The sequence below is a fragment of the Rattus norvegicus genome, chromosome 20 (assembly GCF_021556685.1).
Source record: "Rattus norvegicus strain SHRSP/BbbUtx chromosome 20, alternate assembly SHRSP_T2T, whole genome shotgun sequence".
NCBI classification, from domain to species: Eukaryota; Metazoa; Chordata; class Mammalia; order Rodentia; family Muridae; genus Rattus; species Rattus norvegicus.
The window spans coordinates 12,483,869-12,511,428 of NC_141553.1; the positions used below are offsets into that span (position 1 = coordinate 12,483,869).

At 44.5% G+C, this 27,560-nt stretch overlaps 1 protein-coding gene across 50 annotated transcripts in view; it reads left to right on the forward strand.

Annotated features, from left to right (window-relative positions):
• Pcbp3 (poly(rC) binding protein 3) overlaps positions 1-27,560 on the forward strand; it is a 263,941-nt gene that overhangs the window by 105,636 nt on the left and 130,745 nt on the right. For all 50 annotated transcript variants that reach the window (XR_015644623.1, XR_015644631.1, XR_015644634.1 and 47 more), the window contains 1 exon segment: positions 19,403-19,498. The gene's annotated coding sequence lies outside the window, so the exon portion shown is untranslated.

The window sequence follows — 27,560 nt, forward strand, 5'->3', positions numbered from 1 at the left end:
ATCCCGTGGGATTCTGTTCTGGTCTTGGCCGGATGTTTGTGTTTCCTTGGGCTTCACTTAGGTGTTTCCTCATTTCCTTTTAAGCTTTGCAGGTTAGGAACTGGTTACAAGGTCTGATGCTAGGTAGAGCCCTTCCCTTCAGGCTGACAGCAGTCTTGGCTGCTGTGTGTCTTCACAACTGATAAAACTATCGAAGTGTCTTGTTTCTCAGGGGCTCACTGTGTAATCGCTTCTGAATTTTTAGTCTTCATGTTTAACATGTCCCTTATAACAGTGCATACCTTTCTTAATAAAGGTGGATAATATAGTTTTTACTTTTACTTTTTTTATTTTTTATTTTTATTTTTAGTAGAGAATAGAGTTTATTTAGGGCATGGGGAGGGGAGTTGAAGGGGTAGTAGAGACAGCTAGTTTTTACTTCTTCAAAAATACGATCTGTAAAAAATATGACTCCGAGTGTGTATTTTATTGGAGTTTTCCAAAAGGGATAGATTTTATGTAAAAACCAAAGCTTTAGTTGATTTTGCAATTTATTAGTATCATTCATGCATTTTTTCCCTTTCTACAGTTTTCATTCATGCATTTAATAAACCAAATTTTATAAATAGATACAAATACTTAGGAGTATGAATCTGGGTTTCCCAAGGGAAAATGGCTTTACAAGTGAGGATTTCAAATGTAGCGTGGGATCTCTTTTTCTGTAACTATAGAACATTTTTATTTGATCTCAATTTTTATTTTATGTTTATGAGTGTTTTGCCTGTCTGTATTCATGTACACTTCCTATGTGGCTGGTGCGTGTTAAGGTCAGAATAGGGTCAGATCCCCTAGGACTGGACTTAGAGATTGTTGTGACCCATCATGTGGTGCTAGGAATCAAACGCAGGTCCCCTGGAGAGCAGCTGTTGATCTTAAGTGCAGATCCATCTCTCCAGCTCCCTTCTGTAGCTTTTATCTTAAAATAGATCATATATTATGTGAGACTTTTACTGGGGAGCTACCAGATAAGGAACCAGTGGCAGTGATTTTCCTGTCATCAGATTTGTCAAGCCAGTGACTTTATTGAGGTTACTTATTGGAGTATAGGTGAGGGACTCCAACAGAAGAATGGACAACTAAGCCAACAGTGTTACCAAAGAGCTCACCTAAGTTTGAATTACAACAAAAGCTGCAACTGTGGGGTTCTCTGCATGGTGTGCGGGCAGCTCCAGAGGTTGGAGAGTCCCCTTGTCCAGCAGTTATTTGCTGCTTCCCTAATCATGTGGAGGGGGTCCTGTATGTCTTATTAGTTTGAGGAACTTCCTGAGACTTCCTTGTTTACCTCTTGAGTATCATGAGCCTCTCCCTCCTCATTGGAGAGAACGTTTCCATTTAGAATTTTCTGAGACTTACGGAATTGCCCTTAAGAATTGATACTTCAACATGGCAGACTTTGTATAGAACACATCACCCTCCCTCTTGCTCATTTGTGATTTATTTGTGTGATAGAACCTCACCACATAGCCCTGCTAGCCTGAATTTCTTTTTACCTGGACCAGGCTGACCTCAACTTCAGTTCTGGGATTACAAGGGTGTACCAATATGCCAGCTTCACCCTTCCATTCTTGCCTTCCTCTCTCCCATGATGCTTCCTGAGCCTTTAGGGGTTGATGTAGACACCTATCTAGGGATAAACACTGGGGCCCAGTGCCACAGCGGCAGTCCCTTGTCTCACTGGTGGCTTTGTGTCTGTGGTACACCATCTATTGCAAAAGACAGCCTTGTTCCATATCCCTACTGACAGCAACAGCAATCCCTGGGCGTGCGAGCAAGGCTGTAGGAGGCCACTGAACACGCCTACCGGATCCATTTAAGAAAATAGTAGCAGTGGCCTTCACCCTGGGACCTGTGAGCTCCTAGCCATATGTTTTGTCCTCACTGGTGCCTGACTTAACTTTATTCTGTGAAGGAGGCCTTTAAGCCAATTAGAAAGCTGTTTGTTAGACCATGGCAGTTTTGCCACACTTGGTTCAGCAGGAGCATGTTAGCCCGTGTTTTGGAACCATGATGTTTAACATTCATGGCTGATCAGGAACTTTGATGACGGTTTCCTTCTAACCGCGCACACAGTAACTTCCGCTACAGAGGCCGGCTAGTAAGGCATGAGTTTCCAGGCCAGTCGCTACGTAACCCCGTAATAGTTTTTCCTTTTATACAGAATCTTGCTCTACTTGGAGGCAAGGGTGGAAGCGGTAAGGGCTCAGCAGACCAAATGAGATTAGAGAATTGAGGCCAGAGTCTCCAGAATTCATCTTTAGTTCTGACACAGCCCTACGTTAAAAAAAATAATTGCTATTTTTAATGTCTTTTAACTTAGATGTAGTTCCCAGAGCTTTTTTTTTTTTTTTTTTGCTTTTTTTTTTTAAATTTGTAAGTTGCCACATTTATTGTTCATTGTCTTTGGATGTTTTAAAATTCCAGTTAAATAGGGTGCTCGTTATGTCGTAAAAAATTCTAGTATGATGTTCAGTTAAGCGTCCAAGCCTTAGCCATAGCACCAACAGTTTAGAGATATTAAATAATGTTCTCTGTTGAGTGAATCAGACTATAAAGACAAGTTCTCCAAGTCAGATCCCGTATTTGTTACTTCTTTGTCACTATGGTAAAACACCACGACCAGAAGCAGCGTAGAGAAGAGGGGTTTATTTGGGCTTCTGGTCCATCACACTGGGGAAGCGTGGCAGCTAGTGGCAGGCATGGCTTCAGTAGCAGGAAGTCAAGAGCTCTCACATCTCAGCCTTGGGAGTGATGCAGAGAGGAAGCTGGAAGTGGTGTGGGTCTGTAAATCCTTGACACTGACCTCTGGTGACATACTTCCTCCATTAAGGACATGCCTCCTAAGCCCCCCAAATGGGCACCAGCTGAGGACCAAGGGACCCCGACAGAGGAGGTCCTCATGCAAATCACTGCAGATCAGACTCCCTGACCCTCAGGTCCAGCCATCTTTCAAAAAACAAAACAAAACAAAACAACACTTGCAAGTTGAATACACACACCTATCAGACATAGAATCAGCTGGAACTGGAGTACCTGTTTTTCTCCACAGATCCTTTCCCTTGCATTAAGATAGTGGATGAGGGGCTAGAGAAAAGGACAGAATGTTAGCAGATTAACAGTCAAAGGCCAGCCCCCAAAATGCTTTCAAAGCAAACAGACCACACCGATCCTTCAAACAAAATGCTTTCAAAGCAAACCAAGAAAAGGTAGCCAACAAATGGGATGCAAAGGTCAGCACGGAATACACAAGGAGACCATCACCCACACCAAGAGACGTCCAGAAATGGACTCTGGGCTCCTGTGTTGAGGCTGTTGTTAAAGTAAACAAATACAGCTCTACCTCAAAGGGGACGAGAGAAAGTTTATTCCTGTGCCAAATACGAATGACTTAGTTTACTTCATATTCCATGTCAGTGCAGTAACAATTCCATGAATTCTGTATATAGCAGAACAAATAAAACGGCAAAGACACCTTTTAAGTACGGTAGGCAGCTCAGATAGGCAGGAAACAGCCAAGTGGGGGAACCTTGTTAATAAGCTGCAGATGCTGCTGTGAAGACAGTTTTGCTTTTGAGTCAGTGGAAGTGAGGGAATCTGTTTGTGAACCTTAAAAGATGTACTTTATAATCAGAAGGACAGCAGGCACATGCAGAAGCAGGCAGGGCGTGGTTATCTGCAGATGCGTGATAATGTAGAAAATCCCCGGATCCATAACACAGCCTACTCTAATTAGTGATTCATCAACTTTGACAATAAACTCAAACTGATTTTATCCTTGTGTATCATCAGCTCCTGGACACCAAAATTTAACATAGTGTACAGCCACTGGAAATTGAGGGCATAGTTAAAGCTGCAGATCTACCATAAAAGCATAGGACTCAGAGGCTGGGCACTTTAAAATGGCGATAAACAAAATTACGGCAGAGCCGAGTTAATAGAGAGACATACAATGTTCATGGAGTGGAAAAATTAACAGTGTCACGTCCAAATTATTATCTAAAAAGCAGAGTAGCAGAAATAGCTGAGGCAAAACTGAAAAGGAAGCATAGACAATTCTGTCTACTCTAAAGTTTAACTTTTCCCCCCTAGACATGGTCTCACTATGTTTTCCCAGATGATCTAGGACACACAAGAAATCCACCTGCCTCTGCTTCCCAAGTGCTGGGCTTAAAGGCATGCACCACCATGCACTTACTTTATAGCTCTGTGGTGAAGACTGCGTGGTACTGCTCAAAAATTAGACATGCCCATCAGGATGGGCGATCCTTCATATACTGTCTCTGCATATGTTTCTCAAGTCCAAAAGTAAGTGAATGTAGGATGACCATGCCTGCAAAATGGTGTTAGAACAATCCTTCACAGGCTGAAGATTTGCCCCTCAACCTCCCGTCATTACAGAGTTAACTCAAAACAGATGTCAGAGTCGATCTAAAATTCCAAAGTTTAAAACTCAAGGAAAGGAACAAGGGGATTCAACACTTGCCTCAAACTTTACCTGTAGGAGAGAAATAAATTGAACCTCATGAGAATTAAAAAAAAAAAAAGGTTGTGTTCAAAGAATGAAAAGATAAGTTTATGCAGGGAAAATATTTTAAAAGTATATCCCAGAGGAAAGTGTGGTTCTATAATGTATGAGGAGCTCTCAATACTCATCAGTAGCAGAAGGAAGGATTTAATAGAGATAGAATACAAGACTTGAGACATTTTATCAAGAGATATTGCAGATGAGAACATCTATATAATTGACTCTTCAGGAAATGCAAACACACACATTTAACAGAATGAATAAAATAAAAAAAATTGCAACAGCAGCAAATGACAGCACATGATAGAAGTGAGTCCCTCAGGCATCGCTGTGGGGTGTGTAACCTGGTACAGCTCTCTAGGAAACAATTGGGTGGGTGCTTATGACCCTACATAGCAGCTACCACTATGTTAACTAATTATATAAACTCTTGGGCATTTGTCGCAGAGAAATGGAAATTATGTTTATTGAAAACCTATTCACACATAATCTTTACTATGTCCATGGAAGTAGCCAGACACTGAGAAAGGCCTGGGTATGTGTTCTTTCTTGGAGGGACAAATAAGTCAACAGATAAACACACCTGTGACATCAAGCCCGGCCAGCAGTGGAGGATGCAAATAGAGTGCCCTAGGGAATCCCAGGAAAGTAAACTGGGGAAATACTGATCCCCAAGGAGTTATACTGGATGTCCTATTTCTGTGTCATTGAAATTGATGTCTGTACACAGAGAGCCAATGGGACCCTGTGAAGGACTACAGAGTGGCTTTCGGAGGGATGTCAGTATAGCTCTGAGAGGATCATGACATTTCCTTGAGGGACTGTTTGCAGCCATGACAGCACCAGTGTTGATATCATGGCTCCGGTATTAACTTTGTCTTAGGAGGAAACTCAGTTAAGAGTATTTAAAGTTATCTCTCCGTTGCTTCTGCAGTTGCATGTGGGTTTATGGTTACCTCAAAATCCAAAGCATAGTTATAAAGTGAGATTGAGAGTTGCATCATACTGATCATGTCACAGGGAAATGCACAGTAGAGGGAGGTCACATGGCTGAGAGGTCATGGCATCTGAGGCTAGGGAGCAGTTGTAAAGGTCCTTGAAGACCAATGGGAGGATTCAGCTTTTCTTTGGATGTGCTAGGAAACCATTGCATTAGAGATTATGAATGGATTGGTCCCTTGAAGGATGACTTTGCCTGCTATTCCAGGGGACGTGGACAGAAGGTGGCACCTGTTAGGTGGTCATTCCATTAGCTCAAAGAAGGCATGATGGCACTGTCTTCCAGGAAAGCAGCAGCAGAGATGGGAGGGGAGTGGGTCCTAGGTGTAGTCTGAAGCAAGGTCTTCAAGCGCCTGCTTTAAACCTCAGCTATGTCCCCAAGGAGAACACCCAGCCTCACAACCATAACGTATATGCAGAAGGCCTAGCTCAGACTCATACAGAGTCTGAGGTTGTCATGCAGTCTCCGTGAGCCCGGCTTACTTGATTCTGTGGGCTGGTTCTCCTGGTGTCCCTGACCCCTCAGGCTCCTCCAGTCCTTCCTCCCCCTCTTCCGCAGGGTTCCCTGGCTTTGCCTGCTGTTTGGCTGTGGGTCTGCGTCTGCTCCCATCAGTTGCTGGAGGATGCCTCTCTAATGACGCTTGGGCTAGACACAAATCCGAGCAATATCCTAGAGAATATCATTAGGAATCAGGGTGTCTCTGACGCTCTTGCCTGGACTTGGGATCCTTACTCTCCTATTGGGTGGCCTTGTTCAGCCTTGATACGAGGGTTTGTGCCTGCTTTTACTGTAATTTGTTGGCCATATTTGCTTGATATCCCTGGGAGACCTTTTCTTTTTTTTTAAAAGGGAAATGGAAGAGGAATAGATCTAGGGGAGAGGGGAGGTGCATATTTTGGGGACTGGAAGAATGGAGGGAGAGGACACTGGAGTCAGGATGCAATGTGTAAGAGAAGAATAGAAAATAAAAAGAAATTTGTCTAAGTGAGGCGTACAGAGATAAAGTTGACAGAAAAACACAAACTGTCAAAACCAAAACAACCCAAACCAACCAACCAAGCAAACAACAACAACAGCACAACCAAAAGCAGAAGCAAAAACAAACGTCTTTGGCTATGCAGAGACATGGGAGGGAGAGGCGGGAGGGAGTCCCAAGATTGCAGTTTGCGCATGTGTGATGGGAGTCAGGGCGAGTGCTGCAGGAGGTTGGTTTTAGCAGAGGGTTAGGATGTGTAGATCAGTGTCGGACTGACTTACTCGTGGTGGATGGACAGGCCCTACGGAACCATTCCCCGGGACAAAGCTAGATCAAGGTTTGGAGGTGGTCTCAGGGGCATTGACATTGAAAGTGTGGAGTTTCTGGAGGTGAAGGCAGGCTTGGTCCAGGGAAGCAACATCCGACTGGAGGGCGGATGCTGGTGACAGCACTGATGGCTGACAACTGACAGTGTTGGGTATTGAGGAAGCTCACAGTTTTCCTGCAGAGAAGGTTAAGGAAGGCTGGGGAAAGTGGGAAAAATCACTGGGGAAAGTGATTTTTTTTTTTTTAAATATTTTCAAGATGAGGTTTCTCTGTGTAGCCCTGGTTGTCCTGGAGCTGACACCATAGGTCCTCAGAGATCCACTTCTGACTCCCAAATGCTAGGATTAAAGGTGTGTATCACAACTCCCAACGTGGGTAAAGTGATTAGTAGGCAAGTATGAGACCTGAGTTCCGATTCTCCAGCTCCCATAGGAAAGCCGGGAGTGGCGGCACACCCATCTAAGGTGGAGAAGCAATTGAGGAAGACATCTCAGCATTGATCCCTGGCCTCCACTCCTCACACTGATAAGCATTTCAGACAACATGGGTCTACCACACGCAGTAAGGAAGTGGGTGGTACTCAGGACGAAAGTAGGACCAAGCAGGAAGTTTATATTAATTGTTTTACATACAGAATACATAATGATGGTGTTGTAATGATTTTTAATGTTTATTATTGTACTTTGCCATACTGAACCAGCTGTAGCCTTTTCTTATGTCCATTCCCTCTCATGCCAATCTTATTTTTCCCTACTTAGTTGTCTTCTCTCTGTCTGTCTGTCTATCTTTTCTGCATCTGAGTCTCTGAAAGAGGAATTTTGTGTAAATTTGAAAATCCTTTTTTTTTTTAAACATTTATGGCCTTTGAGTGTGCCACATGCACATGAGTATGCAGTGTGTGTGTGTATTTGTGTGTGCGTGTGTGCATGCGTACGTGCCTACATTCAATGTGTGTCCATGTCATGGCACACATGATATTTAACCTGAGTTCCAAGAGGCCTCCTCATGCCGCTCAGAATTTGTGCCCATTGGCCCAGTATTTGCTGTGTGATTGGAGGACAACTTGTCGAAATAATTTCTCTCTGTCCATCATGTCTGCCTAAAGAGGACTGAGCTCAGATTGTCAGTTGAGTAGCGAGTGTTTTTTATTGCTGAGTCATCTTACTGACCCCCTTGAAGCAGACATTTTTAAAAGTGCAAGATATATGAGCCTTTGTTTGGAGGATCTAGCTGCAGACTGCCGAGAGGCTGCCGGAAGTGCCCCTCCCATCCCCGTCACAGTCCCCAAGACAGGCGCCTCAAGGAGATCTGAGAGTGTGCTGGGTGCCATGGAGGAGGAAATGGGATAGGGGACAGATGCAGGCAGGACTGGAGACATAAAACACTGTCTAAGTGAAGGGCAATTGTATTTGAAGTAATTCGAAGACTGACAGGAAATTCATAAGAGAATATGGAGTTCCATTTACGATGGTAAGGGATCGCCTTGTCCATGGCTTCCTGACCTCTCCAAGAACCGCAGTTGCTGCTGGCACGGCTCCACAACATGAAATGTAAAATGGAATTGAATAATCTCTCCTAAATCAATTTTGTGAGGCAAATGACCTACAGAGCAGTGTGATATAGTGCAGGTGTACAGCTCGGAGAACGCCGTCTGCGGGGCACATTAGAGCAATTGGGTCTGAAGAGAACCAAATGCTGCCTTCTTGGGTTTCTGGAACCTGGTCTCCAGCTAACCTCCACCAAGCTGTCTGTCAGTGCTCGTATCTGTTTGCTCTGGAGCACTGATTTGAGTCCCGAGGGCCACTTCACTGGGCGTGAGGAGAGCTCTCTGGCCAGTCCTCCTTATGAGCACTCTGCTGCTGCTGCTTCGTGTGGGCACGGGGTGTGGATGCTCTTAGGCTGCTTCCTGAGAGCGCAGCTCCTTCCTGTGTTTCTATAAGCTGCTGTTTATACTGATCCTGGGACCGCTTACGAGCTCAGGGCTTTATCCCAAGAAGTAGAGGTCTCCTAGTCAGGGCGGTCGATGCTCAACCCAGACTGGACTACGTAGAGATGCATCCCTTTGCTCTTTTGCCTCTCACTTGGCTGGACCATCCTCGGCGGACATGGAGACAGTGAACTCTAGCTGTTCCTCAGAGACCAACAGTTAATGGCTGCTTTTGTTTATTGGTTGGTTTTGAGATTCCTGGGATAATTGACAGCCCACTTCTACCTAACTTCACTTTCTAAGGCATTGCAAGGGGTTTCTAGAACCTGTTTGTAAGGGGAAGTGGCTGCCAAAGTGGGCCTCTCCTGGAGACGTCGGTTATCTGGGACCACCAGGACCAAGGATCTTCATATGCTTCTGTGTGGTCACATGAATGCTCATCTACTCCCCTCTCCCCCTTTAGCTTTTTAAAAGCCTAGAGAGCATTCTTAATTACATGCCACACAAAACCAGCGTGCGAGCCATTCTTGACTGACCTTCGCCGCCATTAGCCCAGGCGGCAGAAGTAAGATGTTGAGCTGGCCACTGTCATTTACCGAGTCCACCTGGAAGTGAGAGCACAGAGCATGCCCAGGGAACACTGGTGTCATTTGTGAAGTTTGGTTTGCTTGTATGTATTGTAGACTACCATCATGCAGTATTCAGTTGCCAGCACAGTTTGTATTCATATTTAGAGGTGGTCTACCTTCCCCATGGCTGCCGGAACACGGACGCAATGGGCCTAAGCAAGTCTTTTCTTTCTCTGGAGTAGAAAAGCTCCCGGAGTGGGGGAGTTCTGCTGTGTGCTCCAGCCTGGAAAGGCAGAATGTCTGGGGGAGGGGCTCAGAGCCACTGGTGTGACCTCATAACCTTAGCATCTGGGAGTGTTGGTGACTCTGTCTGCCCTGCCTGTCTTCAATCCACTGATTGATCTATAGGGCGGAGTCCTAAACATGGTCATTCCCCTGACAATGCAGGCTTCCCTTTCCCTGCCTCTCTGTGCTCCCCAGTTCTTTACCAACATTTTTTGTTCCTCTCTTCCTAATTACCCCTCTTGTCCCTCCAATGCCCATCAGTGCTATAGAATGAGGATGGTTTTAGCTTCATGAGCAAATACTGGTCCAGGGGCACAAGCAGTGGCTCAAGGAGGCCTCTTATCTTAGTCCCTTAGCTGAAGGGGCAGGTAAGAGATGGCTGGAGGCGTTTATGGCTGTGAGGCCAGGATGGCTTCTCTGATCTCGGAAGCTTTGGCGCTGGCTCTGAGGCTCACCCCTGTCTACTTTGGTACCTGAATGTGCATGTTTCTGGCTGCGAGAGGGAAGGAGAGGGAAAGGACGGGAAAGACAAAGTGGAAAGGGATGGAATGAGGAAGGGCACCCATCTGAAGAGCAGTTCACTGAGACCAGTGGAAGCCCCCAAAAGGATGGTGGCTTCGTCTTCAGAGGCCAGAGCTTCTCAAACCCTACATGTACAAAATCCTGCTGAGCTTTATTTTGTGTGAGTGTTTTTTGCTGCATGTATTTCTGTGCACCATGTGCACACCTTGTCTGTGGAGTTCACAAGAGGGTGTTGGAGCCCGTGGAACTGGAGTTATAGATAGCTGTCAGCCATTATGTTGGTGCTGGGAATTGACTGGTAGAGCAGTCAGGGCTTTAAAATCCGAGCTGTCACTTCCAGCCCGTCTCCTGAATTTTAAAAATCGAGATCTAGATCCAGTAGATACGGGGACCGGGAGCCTGCACGTTTTATGTCCGTTCAATGAGAGACTCTGGCTCAGACACATGATCCTCTGCAGACGTAATCAGATTTGCTCCAGAGGGCGGCTGCCAAGTACAGTTCGGGTTATTAGGGTCATGATATCCAAGTGCAGTGGAGGTTCTGAAGGAGGGGGCCTCGCCTTGCTTCCCTGTGTACTGCCTGCTTGCTGTTATTAGAGAGGGGAAGAGTGTAGGTGGCGAAGTGTCAAGAGCCTCTGTGCTGAACTGTCTGCATAGGTCCAGAGCCCCGTCTTCATCCCAGCATCCTCACAACACTGCTTCTGCTTCCAGCCAGCATGTGTGGATTCCTCAGGGCCAGCTCACTGGGTCTTGATTTTCCTTAGGCTTCTGGCTTCAGAGCCCTTGTTTACTGGAAATGACAGGACCGAGAAGGTGAGCCTGGCTTAGGGAAGCCTGAACCCTGTTCCTTCTCCGTGCTTCGTCCTAGGTCTCCATGAGCAACACTCTTTACAGACCTGGTGACTGGTCCTGTGGAAAAGGAGCATATTTAGGGTCACATCTTTAGTGCCGTGTGTGTGTGTGTGTGTGTGTGTGTGTGTGTGTGTGTGTGTGTCTGTTTATATTGCAGCAGCCTGTCTCACCGAGGAGATGAGTCATGTTCTGGTCACCCTGAAGGTGTCCTGAAGCTTGTCCACTACCTAGTGGGGGGAGGTGTATGTGGAGGGGTTAGAGGGAATCTGATGTCTTGAGTCTTGCCCAGATTAAATTGCTTGTGGGATGTATTTGGGACACAGTTTTAACCAATAAGTCAGTACCTGTGGTATGGACATTATAGGACTTTTGGAATCGTTTTTCCAGAACTTCACATGTTCAGGACATAAAGTGAGGGAACCATCTGTAAAACGTAGCTTAACTTATTATGGAGAGGTGAAAGAGTCAGTCTCTTTAAGTAAAGCCAGGAAAGCCAGTCAGCACAGCACGCCAGAGAGTTTGATAGAGAAACGAAAGGGTTAATCCCTTCCTGGCTCAGAAACACCCCTTAAGGGTACCCACCCCAAACTAATGCATATTGATGGGTGTGACTCATACAGCTCTGGAAGCTTTTAGGCCCTGGCCCGGTTTCAAGACGGACTCCAGACGCCACTGCCTGATATTTTTCTGGTAGGAAGAGCCCTTTGTCCCTGTAGGGGCTTTGCACGAACCACTCAAGGAGAGGTTACTGTTTAGAGAGCTCTGCTTGTGGATGGGTGTGGCTGTGTGGCAGGTCTACTGGGCACACCTTGAGCAGCGCAGCTATAGGCAGAGGGACCCTGAGGATGAACTGTGGAGTCGGTGGGAGGACTATAGCAGTATACAGGAAGACCGCACACATGGCAAGCGCTCATCAAGAGGGGCTTCTTGAGGTTATGACCTACTAACGGAAGAGTTCTCGTTCCCTCTCCCTCCCTCCCTCCTTCCCTCCCTCCCTCCCTCTCTGTCTCTCTCTCCATATTCAGTGTCTTAAGCTGAATATTCAACATTGGAATTAAGGAATATTTTTGAGTCAGCGGTTGTATAGTTTGCTTCTTTAAAACCAAGCTCACCCCATACCATGGCAGAGAAAATATGACTTCTTAAATATACTACAAGTAACCCAGTGCCCCAGATACTCCCAGCTCAGAGTTGTTCTGCCACTTGGACACACCTCCCCTGTGGACACACCTTTGCCCTGTCATCTGTGATAGGTTTTCAGAATTTATGCTGCTGTGAAAAAGTTGCATTTCGCCCTCTAAGAGTTGACAGGGACTTTTTCTTTGATGCTGTTTTTGATTTTTAATGTTTTACTTTAGGGTTATAAGCTTCTAGACCCATTGCAAAGATTAAAGAGAAAGTCTACACACTCCCATACCAAGATTGTCATTTGACATCAGCAAAGGACACTTGTCCTGGTCACCGTATCTCAGAGGCACTACTACCAAGATCTGGTCTTCAGGGTTACTCAGTTTCCCTCTCGTGTCCTTTCCTTTTCCAAAGTCCCATTACAGGTAATCCCCATCTCTTCAGGCCCTTCCTGGAGATGATGGTTTCTCAAATGCCCTTTTTTTGTTGTTCTTGAAAGATGCACATGTGCATACCATATATACACACCCACACCATATATGCATACAACTTACACAGACACCACACACACATACATACAACATGTACACACACATACGCACATTGCACAAACAACATACACATCAGACATAACACACACATACACACACACACACACACACACACACACACACACACACACATACACACCCCACCACCCCTAACTTTCTGTGTATGGTGTTTTGCCAGCATATATGCCCATGTACCATATGAGTGCAGTGCCTACAGTGCCCATAAGTGGGGTCCCTTTAGTGAGAAGTTTTACTCTTTTTTTTTTCTTTTTTTTTTTGGAGCTGGGGACCGAACCCAGGGCCTTGCGCTTGCTAGGCAAGCGCTCTACCACTGAGCTAAATCCCCAACCCCAGCTCATGTCTTTTTATTGCTTACCCACTTATCCATCAAGAGACACCTTGGTTGCTTCCATTTTTGACAGTTTAAATTAAGCCAGTGTTAACACTTGTGTATGGGTCTTTGTGAGAATGTATCTCAGTTGGGGGTATTCCAGGTAGCAAAATGGTGGGGTGCTATGGTCAGAGCATGTTTACTTTGTACGGAGCTGTCCAGCCATCTTTGAGTGGTCCCGACTCTGTCTCACTTCCCGCCGATTAGAGTTGGTGTTGCACAGTATGTCTCCCAGGGTTTGTCTTTGTATTTTAGTTCTTGTAGGTATAAGCTTATAGCTCGTGGTTTTAATGTGCCGCTTCCTGACTTTGCGGGGGTTTTTATCTGGTGGACCAGTTTTGAAAACTGATTCTCTTGGGCCTCTCTTCCCCCGGATGATTTGCCTCTGAGTCTCCTCCTGCCAGTGTTCTGTGGCCAGTTAGCTTAATTTGCTCTTGATGCCTACAATAATTATGATTACACATTTCTAGTGAGCTTGCTTCTACTGTGTAATTTATTTGCATGCTATTGAACCTTTGCAGTACATATAGGTCAGGAGAATTTAGCGGGTGAATGTCTAGACTATCCCAGATCGTATCATGCTACTATTGTTCTGACATTGAACTTGGCCTCCTTTGATCTTTTACAGCAAAGCCCCGTTGGCTGGTGCCTTGGTCTTTCTTTCCGTATCTCTAGCATTGGCTTGTAGCCTGCCTCTACAGCTTGCTGACCATGTGTCCCTATAGTTTGGTTAGGGCTTCATCCAAGCTGGGCCGAGCCTCTGACTTTGCTTATGGCTTCCCTCTGCCAAGTTTGCCCTTCAGAAGACTGTATGCCCACTTCTGTCCACATGTCAGCAGAACCTTGCCTTTTGTATAGTTCTGCTTTACCTGGGAGGAGGCCATGTTTGGTTTTGCACCTTACAAAGGTGGAGGTTTCCATCTAACCTTTTATCAAAGCTATCTACGAACCTGACTTCTCTCCTTGCAGTGTGTGACTCCCTGAAAATGTGCCTGCACCCCTGACTCCCTGCTTGCTCTGCCGCCTGTCAGGAGAGAGCCGCCTGCATGGCTTGAGCTGGGAGTGTGCAGTGGGTAGGACTCTAGTGTCCCCACCTCCACTCTGTCATCTCAAACAGGCCCCCCGGGGCCTTATTTCCACAGCAGCGCCATCTCTGGTAATGGAGATGAAAAGCACGGTGGCATGTGACTGTCAGCTGCACTGCGTTCTCTGTGGACACATGATTGATCCCTTTTGTCCCAAGTAGATCCCTGTGCTGGAGAGGGATCCTATTTGTAAATCTGCTCCCACAGCTCCTCTCAGGACTTTTGCCAATGAAGTGCTCTGTTAGCTCTGTTTTGTGATGCTGTCGTCGTTACTTTTCCTGTTGCCATGATAAAGTATTCAGACAATAGGACTGGGGAGATAGCTCAGTGGTAAGAGCTCTGGCTGCACTTTGAGAGAACGAGGGCTGGAGTCCCCACATGGCACCCACATGGCAGCCCATAACTGCCTGTCACTCCCGTCTTAGGGGTATATGTTACCCTCTTCTGGCCTCCATGGGCACAAGGCACATACGTGGTGTACAGACACATACATGGACAAAGCATTCCTAAGAAAGTACTTGGCAAAAGCAGTTTAAGGAAGAGTTTGTTTTGGCTCATGCTTCAAGACCACAGTCTACCGTGGCGGGGAGCTTGGTGGTCATGGTAGTGGGAACTTGAGGCATTTCATCTGGAGTCAGGAAGCAGAGGGTGAGGCAGACTGTGCTCAGCCAGCCTTCTCCTCTTTTGTGGTGTCCAGAGGCGAAGCCGAAAGAATGGTGCCGCCCATTTTTAGGGCCAGTCCTCCCACCTCAGAATAATCAAGACAATCCCAGTCGTGGTCGGAAGCTAACCTTCCCCAGGCACTCTCTCATGTGTCTAGAGGCTCGTCACTGTAGACTGCATTGACAAACACCACCAAGCATTGCAGTTGTAGTGAAAAGAAATAACCACACCTCAGTAAAGTAACTTACTGGCAGGAAGAGTTATTTTAGATAGTGCTTTGTCTGAAGGCATGCACTTTGTGATGCTAGTCTTAGCTGTCAATTTCACACACTTGGGAAGAGGGACCCTCAATTCAAGAATTTCTTCCATCAGATTGGCCTATGGGTATGATGTAGAAGGACCCAGCCAGCCAAATGTGGGTAGGGTCATCCCTGTGTCTTAGTTAGGGTATTAGTGCTGTGAACAGACACCATGACCAAGGCAACTCTTATAAGGACAGCATTTAACTGGGGCTGGCTTACAGGTTCAGAGGTTCAGTCCACTATCATTAAGGTGGGAACATGGCAGCATCCAGGCAGGCATGGTACAGGAGGAGCTGAGAGTTCTACATCTTCATCTGAAAGCTGCTAGCAGAATACTGACTTCCAGACAGCTAGGATGAGGGTCTTAAAGCCCATGCCCACAGTGACACACCTACTTCAACAAGCCACGCCCATTCCAACAGAGCCACTCCCTGGGCCGAGCATATACAAACCATCACACCCTGGCAGGTGGGCAAGGAGGCCTGGGCTGTTTAAGAGGGCAGATGACCAGGAGCCTAGGAGCAAGCCAGTCAGTAACACTTCTCTGGGGTTTCTGCTTCAGTCCCTGCTTGAGCTCTCACTGGAACTTCAGTCAGTGATGGGCCATGACCTACAAGAATAAACCAAATAAATCCTTTCCTTCCCCAAGTTGCTTTTGTTCAGTGTTTTATTACCATAACAGAAAGCAAAGTGGAGCATAGTCTGTCATATGGTGTCGGGACATTCTGCTGGGACTCCTCATATCTAAGCAGATTAGGAAATAGGAGGGCAGGAAATGGGGCTAGGATGTAATTATTAAGGCCCACTCCTCTTAGAGTTCCACTCATCACAGCCAGGCCTCACCTTCTAAAAGTTCTACCTTTCCTTCAAATGCTACCAGCTCGGGACCAAATGTTGAAACATGTAAGCTTGTAGGAAACTCGTGTGTGTGTGTGTGTGTGTGTGTGTGTGTGTGTGTGTGTGTATTTATAATTGGGTTCTTATACCTCTTCCTCCCTTCCCACCTTTATTCTTCTCCAGTCCCTCAACACTAGGTAGGAGAGAGAGATTAGAGGGAAAAGGGGATTCCTGGGGCAAATCCAAACTTCATCATCAGAATATCCAGCAATCCAGCAAATGCAGCGCCGAGGGAGCAGCAGCTCTCTTGGGTTCTCCCATTTATACCCCCTCCAGAGTTCCCAGAATTAAACGATCTGCAGCTGGCAAAAATCACATTCCTGCTAGTGCACGAGGCAAATCGTAATCACCTGCTGTGAAGCAGCCTCTCATCCCACGTCTGGGATTAAAACAAACATTCATATAACATAATTGTTGTTGTTTTTTTTTTAAAAGAAATCAAAATTCTCACTACAGCAAATATTTTAGATCCAAGCTATAACTAGAGCAAACTAGACCTTCCTTGCTCAGTGTCAGATTTCAGTCTTTTCTTTGTCAGCTCAGAGGAAGTCTGCTACCTGACTGCAAGAATGTCACATGTACAGGGCCACTTGGTCAGACGTTGCTTGCTTTTGCTTTGGTGACTAGGGGCATGCTGAGTGTTTCTTGTCCCTGTGAGGGTGGTGGCCTATGCACACACTCCCTGATGTACTTTCCCAAAGTTTTTCTTTCTTTAGCAATAATTGTACTCTCATCTCCCCCTCAGAAAGCTCTTGGCTCTTTGGGGAGGAAAAGTGGTTAAAACAAACTACCCAGACATTCACATTAGCCTAGGCCTTCAACAATATGGCCGTCAGTGTTACTGTCTTCTACTTCTAGACTAGTGGTCCTCAATCTTCCTAAAGCTGTGACCCTGTCATACGGTCCCTCATGTTGTGCTGGTCCCCTGGCCATAAAATTATTTCATTGCTACTTCATAACTGTAATTGTGCTACTGTTGTGAATCGTAATGGAAATATCTGATATGTAGGCTATATATGACCCCCAAAGCAATTGTGACCCAGAGGATCACACCTGGTTCACACCCAAGGTTCTACGCCTTGTTCTATTGGAAGGTCTTCAAGGCAAATGGCATGCATGGAGCTGTCCCTTCCTATGGTAACAGTTTCTTCTTCTTGACTACCCCAAAAGCCCAATTTGAAGCTTCTTTATAGTAAACTAACTTTTTCCAAGTCGAAACAGTATACGTTAAGAACATGATAAAAATACAATACGATAAGCATAGTCTGTTGTCCCTATGCAGTATTATATACTCTGTGTGATTGTTTGTGCTGTTGTCTTATGTGAATGGCAGTACAGCGGGCTTGTCTATATCAGCGTCACAACACACGAGTAAGGAGTGTGCTATGGCATGACAGTGGTTGCTTTACCCCTGGGAAACAGGAAGTTTTCAGTTCTTTCATAATTTATTTTGTACTGTACTTCTCAGGCTGACCTTGAAATCCTAGGCTCAAGCAATTCTCTCCTGGCTCAGCTCTGGTATACTCTGATGGGGCTGCTGTGGTCTGTCACTGACTGAAGCCCTGTTCAGTGCTCTGTCACTGTATCTGTTAACTGAACCCCAGCTATTCCGAATGCTTACATACAAACGTGGTGATAATCTTCATGAGGTGAATTGACTGACTTGGAAACATTGATAAATATGCAATCACGTGAGCTATTGTGTTCCGTTTAAAGTAATAGGTAGATCACATGCACACATAAAAATAGTATTGAAGGGTTTAGTGGTACACAGAAAGTTCAGTCCTGTGGTCATATACAAAACTTGTAACCTATAGAAAATATATAATCCCTTGAAATATATGAAACATTAAAAAACAAATCTATCTTATATTTGCTCATTAAATCTCAAATTCAGACCATGTTCTTTGACCAAAAAGTCAAGTGAGAGATGATAGTGAAGGAAAGCCTATGTGTTTGACATTTGAAAAAAAATTAAAGATCATCCAAATTACATAAGTCACAGTGGAATTATCTACTACCAACTGATCAACAGGGTAAATAAATAAGACTTACAGAAAGCGTAGTACTCAGAATCAAGTTGATGTCTTTAAAATTCTGCATTTTAAAAAGATAAAGTTGAAAATTCACGTTTCAAAGTAAAAAAGCTAACAGAAAGTAGAAAAAGGAAGGCCAAGAACAGAAGTTAAGAGTGGGAATATATACCATCACTTCAACAGTGTAGGGATGAGTGACTTACTGCTTCGCTCTGTCACTGAGCTGTCCCTGGGTTATAGGCCTGAGTTCTCAGTTCTGTACCCCAGGCTGCCCTTGAAGTTGAAACCCTCTCACCTCTACCCCTGCCTCCCGAGTGCTGGCCTTGTGTGTGTGGGGTTAAGGGTAAGTGTGGGACTGTGCACTTCCACTCCTGTGACACTGCTTACAGTTTGGATGGTAAGCCTGGAGTTTTGGATGAATGCCACTTTGCCATGCTGAATCATCCTCCACATGTACTTCCGGATTTAATCTGCTAGGGCTTTGCTGTGATTTGTCTCAGGCTCTATGTTTGTCTCAGGTTTCTGTGATTTTTTTTTTAATGTTTTTGGTGTCAGAATATTGCTGGCCTCATAAAAATGACATAGATTAGAAGAGGATGGTCTATCCTTATGTTCTTTGGAAGAGTTGAGGAAGAACTGGCATTCCTTTTAAAAAAATAACACTTGGGAGAATTTACCAAAAAGCCACTTGGGGAAAGTTTTTGTTTGTTTTGTTTTGTTTTGTTTTTTACAGAATTATTTATTTTATTTATGAGTACACTGTAGCTGTCTTCAGACACACCAGAAGAGGGCATTGGATCCCCATTACAGATGGTTGTGAGCCACCAGGTGGTTGCTGGGATTTGAACTCAGGACCTCTGAAAGAGCAGTCAGTGCTCTTAACCTCTGAGCCATCTCTCCAGCCCCTGAAAGTTTTTTTTCTTTTCCTAATTCAATCTCTTTACTTGTTTCAAGTTTGTTTATATTTTCTAGGATTAGTTTTTTTGTTGTTTGTTTTTGTTTTTAGTTTATGTTTATAGGAATTTATTAATTTCATCTATTTTGTTGATATAAATTATTCTGTTTCCTTATTCTTTTTTATCTTTGTACATTTAGTAGTAATGTCTTTTATTTCTTGATTTTAGTGGTTTTAGTTTTTCTTTTTTCTTTAGTTTTGTTTTGTTTGCAAGGCACCGACTTTTGGTCTTGTTTTTCTGTCCATTCGCATATTTTATCCTAATATTTATTGTTGCTTATGATTGAATGGGGTTGAAGTTTCTCTCCTTTTCTAGCTTTTGGAGGGAGGTAGATGCTTCGCTTACTGAATGCCATTCTTCCTTGTCAAATGTAGGTGGTTTTGCTGAGGTGAACTCCTGCCCTGCCTTCTGGTAGCTGCTGCCTCCTGACCCTGAGCTCTCAGCGAACCTGGGAAGGGGATGAGAATAGGGTAAGTTACAAACACCTTCTTACCATGTGCTGTTCTTAACCACCATCTAGTTGTTGTTCTTGAATAAGGGACTCTTGGATTCCTCCAACCTTTTATTTCCAGAGTTCTTAAACGGGTGATTGGGGAGAATTTTACTTTGTTTACGTGGAAGAGACGGTCCTGAAAGCAATCATTTCCTTCCATTCCCATCCATTAGCGACTAGAATTAAGAATTAATAAAAATAATATGATTACTATAAGGTGTTTTATCGGAATGAATCACATGGGCTTATAAATATCACAAGGAAGCGAGTTGTATAGTTTGTTAGTAAATTTGGGAAAGAATGTAGTATAGGACTGCTGACTACAATGTCAAACGCTCTAAGGAGCTGAGGAGGTCAAGCCTGTGTAGATGTGGAGAGCCCACTACTGTCAGAGCTTCTAGAGAGGCCGGAGCCACACTCCTCTAAGGGAGGCTAGGCTATCAGTGGGTGTGCTGGGCATCCATGTTTGGAGACCAGTGTTGTTTGTAGCGTTTCTAGCTGAGCATTCACAGTGGGTCCGGGCCTGTAGTTGATGCTGAAGAAAGGGGTCTGCAGGGGAAGGCTCCAGGTATCCATCCATCATAGCTGAGGGAGGGAGCAGCTAGAGTTGGTGTATATAGCATCGGGAATTGAGAAACCCCAAGAAGATCTGTAGTCTCAAAGCAGAGAATATGACCAAATCTTTTGTTCCTAACCATGACACCACATCTGGGAGTTAAAAAGGGCCAGATTTGTAAGGTAGAACTTAGCACAGGTCAGAGTTCATTCAGTCAGAGGAGACGGTGGCCTGTAAGGGGCAAGTGATGAGCAGACACAGCACCCACAGCTTGCCAAGAGAGTGCTGAGGAGAGGCAAAGGTTTTTAATATCCGAGCGTCCTGGAACACTCACTGTTTGTACTTTAAGACTCAATAAGTTAAGTGTACATACTAGCTTAAAATATGTGTCACTGTTAGTGAATTTTACATTGGCAGTGGCGGCAAGCAAAAAATGGAGTGATCACAAGATTGATGGCTGAATTTAGATCTTTGGAGATGCTGGCATACATCACCTTGCAACTACCCTTGTAGGACCATAGTAGACCCTCCTGCTGCCTTCTGTAGTTTTGATACAGAGATAATTTCAGTGGCCCAGAAGTTGTTTCTCAGATCTTTTTTTTTTTGGTTCTTTTTTAAATCCGAGCTGGGGACCGAACCCAGGGCCTTGTGCTTCCTAGGCAAGTGCTCTACCACTGAGCTAAATCCCCAACCCCAGTTTCTCAGCTCTTTAGGGAGCGGGATGCACGTGTTAGACCAGCTAGCTGGTGAGCCAGACTATGTAGTTGCATACTCTACACAATTGAGACCTCAAGTCGGGTCTGATCTATGTTTCGGAGTTCAAACAGAGGATTCTTATACTTTTGCATGTGGGGAAAACCGAAACACGGCCAGAGCTTCCTTTATGTGGAAGCTTTGCAGTAGCTTCAGACATTTGAGGGCGTCTTGTTTCCTGGTACCCGTCCCCTTCAGCTGATGGAGAGTGGGCATAGTATTAGAGTCTGAACCCATGGGCTCAGCGCTCCGTGAGTGTTCCTGGAGACTACTTTTGTTGAGAATTGGGCACAGATCCTTATAGATGGAGGCCACAGTGATGTTTATCCTCGCTCCTGTGTTACTATGATTAGGTTCATTTAAGAACTAATTCTAGTTTGAAAGTCCCTGGATTTCTCGTCTACAGTGTACTCTGCTACATTGCTGGACCTTTGGCGTAACTGTCTTTAACTCCTCACATGCCTCATCAGTTCCATCCAGCCATGCATATCCTAGTCAGATGTTGAGCCCGTATTTCACAATATGAGCATAGATAGCTACCTGCCAGCTCAGAGTGAGGCTGACTCTACCATTCAGACACGGAGCCTGTGCACACACGTGGCTTGCCCACCGTCTCACTCACCATTGTCTGAGATTTGTAATACTTGGGCTTTGGCCATAAAATGCAGAGCCTGCGAATATCATCTCAGGTCCCAGGATGGCTGTAAAATCAGGTTTCCAGAGGACTCAGTGTTCATGCACATGAGAAACTTTAAAAACCATTTATGGATTCGAAATTTCCCCCCTTCTGAAATTACCTTTAGGATGAAGTCAGAGAAATACTAAATTTATGTACAGAAAATACTCACGATAGTGTTAACTTGCTTACCAGATGGAAGCAATCTAATAGCCCCACATAATAAGAGGATTTTAAGTGGATGAGCGACTGCATTGCTAAAGCACAATGATTATTAGGTAGCAATTAGTGTTCTCAGAACTGACTCATGACATGAAGATATACACCCAGTACACTGGCACATGCGAAAGATGTGTAAAAAATAGTGACTACAATGTAAAGTTACCCATGTGTCTGTACGTATGGTGCACACACAGGAAGGTACAGCTGAAGCTTTGTGATGTCTCTGTGGGAGGTTGGATCAATGCTACTCAGTTTCTCACATTTCTGAATTTTCTAAGTTTTCCTCAATGGGCACATGCCACTTTTATGTTTACAGGAGAAAGAACATATATTTTTATTGCTAGAGAATAATTATGTAACTATTACCTTGGTCTTTTAGTCCTTATAGACATGTTTTTGTTTCAAGACAGGTATAAGCATGGAAAACTTCCTAGGAGAAAATGTGCCTCTGTCAGCACTTCTGTGTGGGAATTGGGGGTATTTCTTGTGCATTCCTTAATTCCCAAGGCCTCTACACATAGGACAGGCACACATCCTCCAATGGCCTGTGCTTATGGAGAGCAGGGTGTGAGTGCATGGCCTGCTGTCTGTACAGGGTCTGCTTGTACAGAGAGCCAGCGGTGGCAGACCGGGGCACAGCTGATTTCTCTGACACTGATTGCCACATGGTAGGTTGTCTGGAAAATCCAGCAGAGGTATTTTTAGGCAATGCTGGTGAGTGGGCAGAGAGACCGAGTCTGGCAATGAAAGTGACCCACTCAGAAAGCTAGGACAGTACTAGCAAGGAAGTTTAAAATTTTAACCTAAGTCCACATGCTGACACCAAATCAAAAACCCCTTTATAAATCATTGGAGGCTTATGATCAATAAAATCCACCCATCTAATTAAAAAATTGAAATGAGTATATACACCTACCTAATGTATGATCTATTGGATCTAATAGGAAAAGAAAACAACAACAGAAACCCTTTCTTCCTAGATGTGGGCAAGGCACTGAACTTCCCCATGGAGGAATTTCTCAGGCCTGGATATCTGCATGGAGGGACGGGCCATAGCTCTTTGAGGTCTGTGTCCTCCACCTCCACAGATGCGTCATGGCCACACATTGTCCTCACGATGCTATTTTCTGAGTTGGAGGAGTAAACAAGCTCATCGCCAACTATTTCCTTCCCGTTCCGTTCCTCCGAGACCTAGAGTGCTAATTATTTAGAAATGGTAATTGTACCAGCGAATCTGTGGTGGGAATTGAGTTGGAACACCGTCGCCTGTCCTCCCCCGGTAGGAACCCTTTTAAACCTCAGCTCGTCCTCCCCCTGAACCTTGTCAGCACTGCAGAACTCCGGTCTGCTTTTGGAGGCGTGGTAATGAGATACTCTGCCCCTAGATCTGCAGGAGTCAAGGTCGCCCTCCCTGTGTCTGCTTGGTTTGGGGGAGTTCTTTATTGCGAGCCAGGAAGATCTCAGCGGCTGCAGATATATTTAGCAAAAATGGTACCCGTGAGTGCCTAAGTGCCACATTGCCAGATGTGTCCATCCATAGACCAGTTCATCTAGTCCCAAGTCGTCAAGGTGGCCTTTGGAGTGCTGGGCTAAAACTGCCCACAGGCAGTCCACAAGTACTGCCCTTACTGTGCTGGTCTATCCTTGGCTGTGTGCCACTCACTCATTCCTTCCTAATGGGAAAGGCCCCAGAAGACCATACTGCCTCAGAGGGAGCCTCAGTCCTCCCTGCCATGACATAAACACAAAGCCCATGACGACATTAGCTGTGTCATTGAAAATGTGTAAAAACAAAGGTGCATTAGATGTCCTACTGGTGTGGTGTGGTAGAGTGGGGGGCCAGAGACCAGAGACCAGAGTGGGGGACATCTGGTGTTAGGTTGGAACTTCAAACAATCGTTAGCAGGTTGCTGTCTGTTTTGCGCTGGTGAGACATAGAGGACACAGTTATATCTAGAGGTGTCTACTCTTGGTGCTTGGGCTGGTTGGAATAGTGCAATATGCTGGAAAACTGTATGCCCCAAAGTAGGAAACTTATACATACGACTGTCTGTGCCATCCTCAAGTGCTCTGAAGGTGTAGCACTTTCCTTTTGCCTTATTACTTTCTGTTTTAGAAATATTATCCTAATGAAAAACGTTTCTGTTGGAATGAGTGGCTTCACGTCAGTCAGTGCTGGGGCGTGTGAACACACCCATACCAGTGCAATGTATATGTAAATGCATTGTATATGGATGTGTATGTGTGTGTATGTATATATGTATATGTAAATACAGTGTATATGTAAACCCATGCCTGGCTCAGCTTGTGCCACCTGGTTGCCCTTAGCACAGGTGTCACCTGGGTATCTGCAGGTGCAGCACCTGCATCTGGACAGAGAACATCTGATCAGATCCTTGTGTTCTGATTACGTTTTTTCTTCTTTCATTTAATAGAATTATCTGGTGCTAGATACAGTGGCTTCTCCTCTCATCTGAAAAGTTGATTTCATTCTGTGACTTTTTTTTTTTTTTTTTTTTAACAAGAGAGAGGATACCATCAAATGTGGAGGCATGTACTTTCTGGAACTCCCTACAAACCCCCACCCCCAACCAACCCCATTTTCTTCAATATGCTGTCCTCCAGGGATAGGGCCTGACCTGTGTGTTGGTCCCCTCTTGCTGCCTGAAGCCTTTGTATGTGCTCCCAGCAAGCATCTGCTGAGAGCCATTCCCCAGGACCTGGGCCATTGCCCGTGATATGACGCAAGGCTGAGGTCTTTGATACTGTCCAGCCCTCTTCTGGTGCTGAGAGAGAGAAAACCAAAGTTACTGGAAAGGTCAGCAGCTCATACTGGACAGAGTACAAGATAAGCTGTCCAAGAATGACTGGGGCAGTGCTTAAAGGACGGTCATGGGGCACTTTTCTGACGAGCTGATGGCTCAGTTAGGTGACTGGAAGGATCCAGGTGTGTGGCTCCGGGGCAGAAGTACCTGAGGTGTGGGGAGGGGTCCAGGTGACCCAGGCTGAGCCAGGCTCTCGAACTGGCTTGGGTTTACATATACACTCCAGCGCCGACGAGGAGCCACTCACCCACAGTGGAAGGTTTTCATCAGGATGCTGTTTCCGAACAGAGACTAATGATGAGGCAAAAGGAAAAGGAAAAGTGCTAAACCTTCGGTGCGCTTGTGGATGGCACAGTCATAGTATCGTCCTTGAGTTCTTCTCTATAGCTTCCTTACTTTGGGGCATACAGTTTTGTGGCACACTGGGGTATTCTACCTAGCGCATGCTCCAAGAGTCCACTTCTCTGAAGTGAAAAGGCAGCTGGGGCTATAGCAGAGAAGACGTAAGACACGGTCAGGCAAGCTGGGACAGGGGGATTGCTGAGAAGGGTCTGCTGTCAACCCCAAGTGCAGAAGCATACGCATGAGTCTGCATTCCAGTTGACTCTCCAAAACCTGTTTTCTTCCCCTGATATGAATGTTGTCATTTTGTTATTTTTTAATTATTATTTATTTAATGTGTATGAATACACCGTAGCTGTCTTCAGACACTCCAGAAGAGGGCATCAGATCCCATTACAGATGGTTGTGAGCCACCCTGTGGTTGCTGGGAATTGAAATCAGGACCTCTGGAAGAGCAGTCAGTGCTCTTAACCGCTGAGCCACCTCCCCAGCCTGTCATTTTGTCTTTTGATTAGTGTTAATACCGCGTATCTTTCCCTATCATTTGTCAACCTGTGTGCATGTTTATATTTAAAGACTTTTTTTATAAAAAGCACTCAGTATGGTGCGTGTGTGTGTGTGTGTGTGTGTGTGTGTGTGTGTGTGTGTGTGTGTTAGGGGATGTGGTAGGGATTGAACCCAGGTCTTTGTGTGTTCTAGGCAAGTGCTCTATCACTCAGCTACTTGCCACCCCCACAGTCATTTTTTAACTGAGTTTTTAAACCTATGCAGTTTAATTTGGGATTTAATTCGTTTGTGTTTAATATGACCGTATAACTTGGTCTTTTTGCTATGGCTTTTCTACTCTCAAGTTTTATTAGATCCCTTTTCCAGTTTTGGGTTCATTTTAGTTTATTGGCCAATTTAATCACCTTTACTATCTTTTTAGCTATGTCTTTTTTTTTTTTTTTGAGAAAGATAACTTAGGGGTTGATTATTGACGCCATTTGTAATATTCATCTTCAGTTCACCACAGTTCACTTTAATGCACTATTAGTCTACACATAGTATGATATCTTACAGTAATCTATTTCCTTCTCACTACTCTCTAGGTTATAATTATCATACACCCTTACTTCTATGTTATTATAAGGCATTAGTATTATTTTTGTTTTAAATGGTCTATTATCTTTGAAGACAAAGAGACATGTCTTTATGTTAATGTCTTTTCTGTTTCTGATTTCTTTTTCAAAATCTGGAATTCCTTCTGGTATTTTTCTTTTGTGTTTTGGGCTTCTTTTAATATTGTTTGTAGCTTAGACATATTGGATTGGGAATTAGTTTAGCTTTTGTTTGTTGGAAAAACTCGTAATTTTACTTTCATATCTGAAAGCCATTGTCACCCTGGCCATTGACAGTTTTCTCTTCACTGGTCAGGGATAACGTTCCATTTGCTTCTGGGTTGCATTTTCTTTCTTTTTTTTTTAATTTTCTTTCTTTTTTTTTCGGAGCTGGGGACTGAACCCAGGGCCTTGCGCTTGCTAGGCAAGCGCTCTACCGCTGAGCTAAATCCCCAACCCGCATTTTCTTTCTAGAACATCTTCCATCTACCATGTCTGTGTCCACCCTTTTGTACATAATGTTTTTTACTTTGAAATAAAATTTATTGTTTATATATATTAAAAGTATACAGTGGCATTTATGGGATATATACGAATGGCATTAAGGCTACTCTATGGTTTTTATTTTTGTGGCAGCTTGAAAAAATACACTGTTCACGTTTATTTGTGAACATGTGTATATATGCACATATATGTGCACATGTGTGTCAATGCACATGTGTGATGGTGTTGATGTGGAGGCCAGAGGACAGGTTGCGGGAGTTGATTCTCTCTCACTGTGTGGGTCCAGGGATTGCCCTCAGGTCACCAGGCTTGGTGACAAGCACCCTCTCTTGCAGCGTCAGCTCACCAGCCCTCTGGAAGCATTTAAGATTTTCCTTTTAGGTAATTGATTATGATGCACATTGGTTTAATTTTCTTTATGTTTTCTTTTGGATCTGTGCATTTGCTCATAATTTTTAGCCAAATCTTTAAAATGCTTTGGGCATTTTTTTGGTCTTATACTGCTCTTTGCATCTCTAGTTGAAACATGCCTCTAGTTTTGGAAAGAGAGTCTTTATATCTTTCCTTCATTTTACAAAGTTTGGACCTAAGCAGCTTGTTCTATTTCTGCCCCTCCCTTCTTCGGTGCTGTCTAATATGATGCTAACCTCATCTGGCCTCTTTATCATTTCATCCCTTGACACATGTGTCTCCTTAGCATTTCAGACACCATAATTTTTTTTTTAACAAAAATGCTATGTTTCCATTATGGTCACTCTACTGTCTTCATGTACTAACCATTTCTGTATAATTTCTCAATATTTTTTTATTGATCAAATACATTCCGAGGTGTATTTTTTTAAAAGAAAGTACATATTGTTTAATTTTATTTAGTTGGGCTATATATAATTAAGACCTAAAACATTAATAAAAAGTAGCCACTGTGCTACTGTATAAGTTAATGACTGGCTACTTGCATGAAAGAGAGTGACGCCTGGGCCTGAGAAGGAAGGAGTGAGTACCTTGAAGATGTATGTGTTGGTAGAAGTCTAAACTTTGAACTGTGGGTGATTCAGTGGATG